We start from the raw sequence: 8,570 nt of genomic DNA, 5'->3' as shown, positions 1-8,570 counted from the left end.
CGAGATCACGCCATTGCACTCCAGCCTGGGTAACAATAGTAAAACTCCCTCTCAAAAAAAAAAAAAGAAAAAAAAAAAAAAAAAAAGCATTCTGTTGGGCACAATGGCTCATGCCTATAATCCCAGCCCTTTGGGAGGCCGAGGTGGGTGGATCACCTCAGGTCAGACGTTCGAGATCAGTCTTACCAATATGGTGACACCTGTCTCTACTGAAAATACAAAAATAAGTGTGCTGTGCTGGTGCATGCCTACAGTCCCAGCTATTCAAAAGGCTGAGACAGGAGAACCACTCGAACCTGGGAGGCAGAGGTTGCAGCGAGCTGAGATGGCATCACTGCACTCCAGGCTGGGCAACAAAAGCCAACCTTCTTAAAAAAAAAAAAAAAAAAAAAAGCATTCAAAAAGTAAACACATGTGTGATCAGTTCATAGAATAAACACTAGACAGCTGGGCACAGTGGCTCACGCCTATAGTCGTAGCTACTCAGGAAGCTGAGGCAGAAGGATTGCTTGAGCCTGGGAGTTTGTGACCAGCTTGGGCAACACAGCAAGACCCCATCTCAAAAATAAGACTAAACACCATGCACATAACCTCTCCCACCTCCCTAGCCTTCGTCTTTGCCACTGCCAGATATGTCATCACAAACCCTCCCTTGGGCTGGTACAGGGCAAGGGGAAGAGGAAAGACTAGCGCAGGGTGGAACCGCCCACACAGTGGCCAAGACAGGAACTGGAGGCCGAGGGCTGTGTCTCCCACTGTGCAGGCCACTTGCCCTACTGTCTTTAAGCGGTTAAGTGACTGGGCAGGGGCAAATGAGGAATTCTGATTAGAAACTGGACAATGTCATGAGAAGCAGACTGGAAAGAAAAGAAAGCAACTGGACAATGAAGACTAAGCAAGGTTAGCGGGTTCTGCCTGCTCCCTATCAGGAATGATATGCTCCCTAACAGGAATGATAGCCAATGTCTACAGCCTGTGTGTGTGCTGCAGACAGACAGAGCATGCCCGCCCCAGCTCCATTTTCAGTTATATGCATGGTGGCCTGCAGCATGGCATCCCACCAAGAACTAGAAAAGGTGAGTATGACTTTAGTCTGTTTGCAGGCCTCAAAGAGATGCCAAGGCAGCCACAACTCTGAAGGGACCAGCATTCCAAAGACAAAGGAAGCCCACTGACAGGAGGCCAGTACTCGGAGCCCCCACTCCCTGTCCAGGCATTTGACAACTCGGAAGGATTTTGGGGCAGTGCACCGATAAAATGAGAAGAAAACTCAGGAGAAAGTAGTGGTTTAAGAGCTCTAGAAAGCCCCAAGGGGCTCAGAAGACAAAAAGAAGTACAAGCCTGACAGTCAGCCAGTACTTAAGGTGCCAAGATCCCAGAGAAAAGGGAGGCACAGGAAATGAGCCCAACACTCTGCAAACCTGGCCAAGAAGCTGGGCTTTCAGTAGTCTCATGGTGTTAGGGAGACAGAACTTGGGCTCCAGGACATGCCAAGAAAGAGGGGCCTGGGAAACACTCCAGGGTTTCAGATGGAACCCCCAGATGGTTACACTGGGAGCAGCAGGTTGGGGGAAGGCAGCTTCAACTGAGGCTTACTGAATCCCAGTCTCCGGTCACCCAGGCCCTGATGGAGCTGAAATCATCTGTCCCTGCTCTGGGCATGTGCTAGATGACAGAGGGAAACTTTCTGAAAGAAGACAGCATCACTCAGTGCTCCTACAGTTTTTCATTCATAATGTCTGACTGAATTAAAAACAAAAATGGGCATATCAGCAAATGAACCAAGAGAAAAACGAAAAACAAAAACAGATTCGGAGGTGACCCATATAATAGAGTTATCAGATGCAAATGTCAACTGTTCAAAAATATACTTGACAAAAGGAAAAAGTTTCACTAGGGAACTAGAATAGTAAAAGGAATTAAGCGGATTCTAGGACTGAAAATTATAACTGAGATTAAGAACTCAATCTATGGGCTAAACAGCAGGTTCGACACAAATGAAGAGAGGATGAGTGAGGTGGAAGATGGGTCAGTAAAAAAAAATCTAGACATTAGATTTTGGGCACAGTAGCTCACTCCTGTAATCCCATTTTGAAATGTCGAGGTGGGGGGACCGCTTGAGGTCAGGAGTTTAAGACCAGCCTGGGCAAAATAGTAAGACCCTGCCTCTACAAAAAATTTAAAAGTTAGTTGGGCATAGTGGCACATGCCTATGGTCCCAGCTACTCAGAAGGCTGAGGCAGAAGGATTGCTTGAGTCCTGGAGTTTGAGGTTGTAGTGAACAGTGATCACATGTGCCACTGCACTCCAGCCTCAGCAACAACAGAGTGCCTGTCTCTCTTTTTTTTTTTTTTTTTGTGATGGAGTTTTGCTCTTGTCGCCCAGGCTGGAGTACAATGGCACAATCTTGGCATGCAACCTCCGCCTCCCGGGTTCAAGCAAGTTTCCTGCCTCAGCCTCCCGAGTAGCTAGGATTATAGGTGTGTGCCACCACATCTGGCTAATTTTTGTATTTTTAGGAGAGATGGGATGGGGTTTCTCCAAGTTGGCCAGGCTGGTCTCAAGCTCCTGACCTCAGATGATCCACCCACCTCGGCCTCTCAAAATGCTGAGATTACAGGCATGAGCCACTGTGCCTGGCCACCTGTCTCTTAAATATATGTATGGCTCAGGCACTCCAGCTCATGCCTATAATCTCAGCACTTTGGGAGACTGATGTGAGTGGACTGCTTAAGCCCAAGACTTCGAGACTGGTCTGAGCAACACAGCACAAGCCCGTCTCCACTGAAAATACAGAGCTGTGCTGTCTCAAAAAAAAAAAAAAAATGCCTAATGTACACACAAATGGAGGCCCTCAGAGTGAAGATGAGTGGAAAACAGGAATATTTATAGAGAGAAGACACAAAACTTCCAAAACTGATTAGGAACCAGGCCACCAATACAACAAATAGCAAGTTCTGCTAATGCCTAAGGCAAAGAAAATGTTAAAAGCCACTATCAGCAGCTTCAAATCCTGGTGCAAGGAACAAGTAGCTGGTGGGATCTTGCTGTGTGTCTGATTAGTCCTTTCTCTGCCTTGCCTGTTTGAGCTTCAGCAGAATTGAAAATGGCTGGCAGTAAGGCTGGGAAGGACTCCAGAAAGGCCAACAAAGGCAGCTTCCCACTCGCAGAGAGCCAATTTGCAGTTCCTGGTGGGCCGTATTCACTGACACCTGAAATCTAGGACAATCAGTCCTGGGCGTGTGGGCGCAAGTGCCACTGTGAACCGCAGAGCCATCCTGGAGTACCTCACCACAGAGGTACCTGAACTGGCAGGAAATGTACCAAAAGACTTCACAGTAAAGCATATTATCCCTTATCACTTGCAACTTGCTACTTGGAGAGATAAAGAATTGGACTCTCATCAAGTCTACAATTGCTGGTAAAGGTGTCATTCCACTCATCCACAAATCTCTATTTGGGAAGAAAGGACAACAGCAGACTCTAAAGGATGCCTGGATTCCTAATTATCTCAGTACCATAAATACTCTAACAGCTGTCCAGTGTTGCTGATTCCAGTGAACTATATCTCTGTAAAAAATGTAAAAAAATGTAATTCTGCCTTTATGTAATTCTATTTGAGCACGTTGAAAGTTTTTGCACAGGTCGGTCTCAAATTGCTGGGCTCAAGCGATCCTTGTGCCTCGGCCTCCCAAAGTGCTGTAATCACTGGTGTGAACTACCACACCCAGCTAGATAGGATTTTTTAAATCTACCATTCTTTATTATGGGTATTGTAGCTTAAGGGCTTTTAACTAGCTTTCCAACCAACCAAATTTCTACATTCAAGTCTTAACCATATTTGTTACTGCAGCTTCAAAGAAGCTATTGATTCTGAAGTAGTGGGTTTTGATTGAGTTGACTGTTTTAAAAAACTGTTCAGATTTTCATTGTGATGGAGAGTTACAGCAACAAACATTTGGTTTTGCACAGACGTTATTTTCACTCTGGTGGATAAACTAAATAAAAGTAATATCCTCTCCAAAAAATAAAAAAAGCAACCAGAGGGGGAAAAAAAGTCAAGAATTACTTCAAATGGAACAACAATAACACCAAAAGCTGACTTGTCAAAAAAAAGGAAGCATGCTAAAAAACAATGAATTCACTGCTACAAAATGGTACAAGGAAATGACCATGAACCTAGAATTCTACAGCCAGCAAAATCATTCTTCAAAAGTGAAGGCAAGTCAGGCATGGTGGCTCACACCTGTAATCCCAGCACTTTGGGAGGCTGAGGCAGGCAGATCACAAGGCCAGGAGTTCAAGGCCAGCTAGGGCAATACAGCAAGCCGCTGTCTCTATTTTTAAAAATAAATTAAACTGAAATATACAAAACAATGACACAAAAGGTAGGTGGGAGTTAAATCCAGTTCAAGTATTTAAGGAAACAGCACTGTGTAGGAAGTAGTAAAAGTAATAAAGCAGGCTTAAATTTTAAAATGTATACTAAGGGCCGGGCACGGTGGCTCAAGCCTGTAATCCCAGCACTGTGGGAGGCTGAGGCGGGTGGATCACGAGATCAAGAGATCGAGACCATCCTGGTCAACATGGTGAAACCCCGTCTCTACTAAAAATACAAAACATTAGCTGGGCATGGTGGTGCGTGCCTGTAGTCCCAGCTACTCAGGAGACTGAGGCAGGAAAATTGCCTGAACCCAGGAGGCGGAGGTTGCGGTGAGCCGAGATCACGCCATTGCACTCCAGCCTGGGTAACAAGAGCGAAACTCCGTCTCAAAAAAAAAAAAAAAAAAAAAAAAGTTGACTGTATCTGTTCATGCAGTTACTAGAATCTGAATTACATAATGAACACAATTGATATAACTGATATACGTAGAACACTACATTCCTATCGATATATATTACATTCAAGTGCCCGGGAAACATTTAACAAAACTGAGTATATGCTGGGCTATTAGAAAAGCTCAACACATTTCAAAGGATTTAAACAATGCAGAATATATTTAGGGATCTTAATAGAATTAAACTAGAAATCAATAAAAAGGTACCTAGAAAATCCCCCACAAACACTGGGAAGTTGAGAAATACACTTCTAAAAGTGGTATGAATAACAAAACATGCCACAGTGAAAATTACAACATATTTTTACATAAAAGACAATGAAAATCTGACATATCAAACCTTGTGACATGCAGCTACATGTGTGATTAGAGAGGAATGTACAGGCTTAAATACAAATATTAGAAAAAAAGTTAACACAAGCATCTACTCAAGAAACTAGAAAAGGCCAGGTGCAATGGCTCACATCTGTAATCCCAACATTTTGGGAGGCCGAGGTGGGTGGATCACTTGAGGCCAGGAGTTTGAGACCAACCTGGCCAACACGGACCTCATCTCTATTAAAAATACAAAACTTAGCTGGGCATGTGTGGATCACTTGAGGCCAGGAGTTTGAGACCAACCTGGCCAACACGGACCTCATCTCTATTAAAAATACAAAACTTAGCTGGGCATGTGTGGATCACTTGAGGCCAGGAGTTTGAGACCAACCTGGCCAACACGGACCTCATCTCTATTAAAAATACAAAACTTAGCTGGGCATGGTGGTGCGTGCCTGTAATTCCAGCTACTCAGGAGGCTGAGGCAAGAGAATCGCTTGAACCCAGAAGGCTTAGGTTGCAGTGAGCCGAGGTCACACCACTGCATTCCAGCCTGGGCACACAGTGAAGCTGTTTCAAAAAAAAAAAAAAGAAAAAAACCTAGAAAAATATAGCAAACAAGTGGCTGGACAAGGTTGCTCATGCCTGTAATCCCAGAACTTTGGGAGGCCAAGGCGGGCAGATCACCTGAGGTCGGAAGTTCAAGACCAGCCTGATCAACATGGAGAAACTCCGTCTATAATAAATAAATAAATAAATAAAGCAAACTAAGATAACAGTACTGTATGTTATGTAGAAAAATAAAAATAAAGAAAAAGAAAAAAGAAAATATAGCAAACAAACAAAGTAAAAAAAAAGTAGAAATTAATGCAATAGAAAACAAATATTAAGAAGAAAAAAAAGTAAAGCCGAAAGTTGGTTCTTTGAAACAACTTGCAAAATTGACAAACCCCCAGGAAGACGGATTAAGAGACATATATGAATCACCAATATCAAGAATTATTAAAAGGGACATCACTGCCGATCTTGCAGATAATAAGGATTACAAACCACTTTAAACTTACAAATTGGAAAATGTAGGTGGCCTGAACAAATCTCTAGGGGGTTAAAATGCTTTATCTAAATAGGCACATGAAGAAATATTCAAAATTCTATGTCTACCTACAAAATTAATTCTAAAATTGTCCCTTCTCACAAGGAAAATCCTACATCAGCTGGTTTTGCCAAAGAATTCTTTCAAACATTTAAGGACGAAAACACAAATTTCATAGAAATTCTTCCAGGGAGTAGAAAAAGAAAGAATACATTCTACCTTGTTTTACAAAACCAGCATAACCTTGACACCAAATCCCAACAAGAGCAACAAAAGAAAGTAAAATTACAAGTCAGTCTTTCTCATAAATATAAATGCAATAATCCTAAACGAAATATTACCAAATATAACCCAGCAAAAGGAGACTACATCAAGATCAGGTTGGAATTACTCTGTAAGTTTTTTTAAAAAGGGGGGTGCACTTTCTCAGGAGCTCTTGAGACTGTTTCCTCAGGCTACAAACAATAAACAATAAAAAAATAAAAGCAAGGCACAGTGGCATGCATCTATAATTCTAGCTACTTGACAGGCTGAGGTGGGAAGATCAGTTTAGCCCAGGAGTTCAAGGCTGCAGAGAGCTATGATGGTGCCACTGCATTCCAGCCTAGGTAATAAGGCATGACCTCATCTCAAAAATAAACAAACAAATAAAAACAGTTAAATCCCCAAATAACAGAAAAATCACAACTGTCTCAAAAGATGTAGAAAACCCATGTTATGGAATTTAATACCTGCTCACGGCTTTTAAAAAACTCTTAGCAAACTAAAAAGAGGAGAATTTTTTCATTTTGATAAAGAATATCTATAGGTCCAGGTGTGGTGGCTCACAAAGGTAATCCCAGCACTTTGGGAGACCAAGGTGAGAGGAGTGCTGGAGACCAGGAGTTTGAGATTAACCTGGGCAACCAAGTGAGAACCTTTTCCTTTTTTGGAGACAGGGTCTCACCATAGCCCAGGTTGGAGCATGGTGGTACAATTACCGCTCGCTGCAGCCTCAACCTGCTGGGCTCAGGTGATACTCCCACATCAATCTCTTGAGTAGCTGGGACTTCAGGCGCCTGCCACAATGTTTTGTAGAGACAGGGTTTCACCACAATGCCCAGGCCAGTTCTGAACACCCGGCCTCAACTGATCCTCTCACCTTTGCCTCCCTAAGTGCTGGGATTATAAGCATGAGCCACCATGCCTGGCCATGAAGGCAGATCCCTCTCTGCATACTGGTAACAAATAATGACATAACTCTGTCATCTGGGCTGGAGTGCAATAGCATGATCTTGGTTCACTGCAACCTCTGCCTCCCAGGTTCAAGCAATTCTCCTGCCCTCCTGCCTCAGCCTCCTGAGTAGCTAGAGTTACAGATGCCCACCCTACACCCAGCTAATTTTTTGTATTTTTAGTAGAGATGGGGTTTCATCATGTTGGCCAGGCTAATCTCAAACTCCTGACTTTGTGATCCACCCGCCTCAGCTTTCCAAAGTGCTGGGATTACAGGCTTTAGCCACCTCGCCTAGCCTTAAAGATATAATTTACAATGGCATTAAAAATATCAAATATGTGTGAATAAACGTATTTAAAGATGTGGTCAGGCACGGTGGCTCATGCCTGTAATCCTAGCACTTTGTTTCCCAAATTTCTTGGGAAATTTGTGAGCCTTCCAAGATTTCCCCTTCTCCCGTTAGCCTGGACATTGGAGTTACATTGTTGAGGAGTTTGCATCACTTGATTCACATTTTCTTTCTTTTTTTTCAAGACAGATCCTCACACTGTTGTCTAGGCTGGAGGGCAGTGGCACGATCTCAGCTCACTGCAACCTCCGCCTCCAGGGTTCAAGCGATTCTCCTGCCTCCAACTTTCTGAATATCTGGGATTACATGTGCTCACTACGATGTCCGGCTAATTTTTTTTTTTTTTTTTTGGTATTTTTAGTGGAAACAGGTTTCGCCATATTGGCCAGGCTGGTCTTGAACTCCTGATCTCAAGTGATTTGCCCACCTCAGCCTTCCAAAGTGCTGGGATTACAGGTATGAGCTACCTTGCCCAGCCTCTAGCACTTTGGGAGGCCAGGGCGGGCAAATCACTTGAGTCCAGTTCATACCAGATTGGGCAACATGATGTCTCTATCAAAAAATACCAAAAAGAACTAGTCAGATGTGGTGATGCACACCTGCAGTCCCAGCTAGTCGGTAGGCTGAGGCAGGAGGATCGCCTAAACCCAGGAGATGGAGGTTGCAGTGAGCAGAGATCACACCACTGCACTTCAGCCTGGGCAACAGTGAGACCCTGCCTCTTATTATATTAAAAAATTAAATACAAAAAAGAAA

The 8,570-nt window shown here is 43.5% G+C and overlaps 1 protein-coding gene and 1 pseudogene across 11 annotated transcripts in view; one reads left to right on the top strand and one right to left on the bottom strand.

The window, feature by feature from the left end:
* Nucleotides 1-8,570, bottom strand: part of PPFIA1 (PTPRF interacting protein alpha 1) — a 121,947-nt gene that overhangs the window by 106,459 nt on the left and 6,918 nt on the right. The gene's annotated exons all lie outside the window — the stretch shown is intronic.
* On the top strand, nt 3,107-4,542 carry LOC119469067 (annotated as a pseudogene).

This window comes from Cebus imitator, unplaced genomic scaffold (assembly GCF_001604975.1).
Source record: "Cebus imitator isolate Cc_AM_T3 unplaced genomic scaffold, Cebus_imitator-1.0 Scaffold563, whole genome shotgun sequence".
NCBI classification, from domain to species: domain Eukaryota; kingdom Metazoa; phylum Chordata; class Mammalia; order Primates; family Cebidae; genus Cebus; species Cebus imitator.
This window is presented reverse-complemented; position numbering and strand designations above follow the sequence as displayed.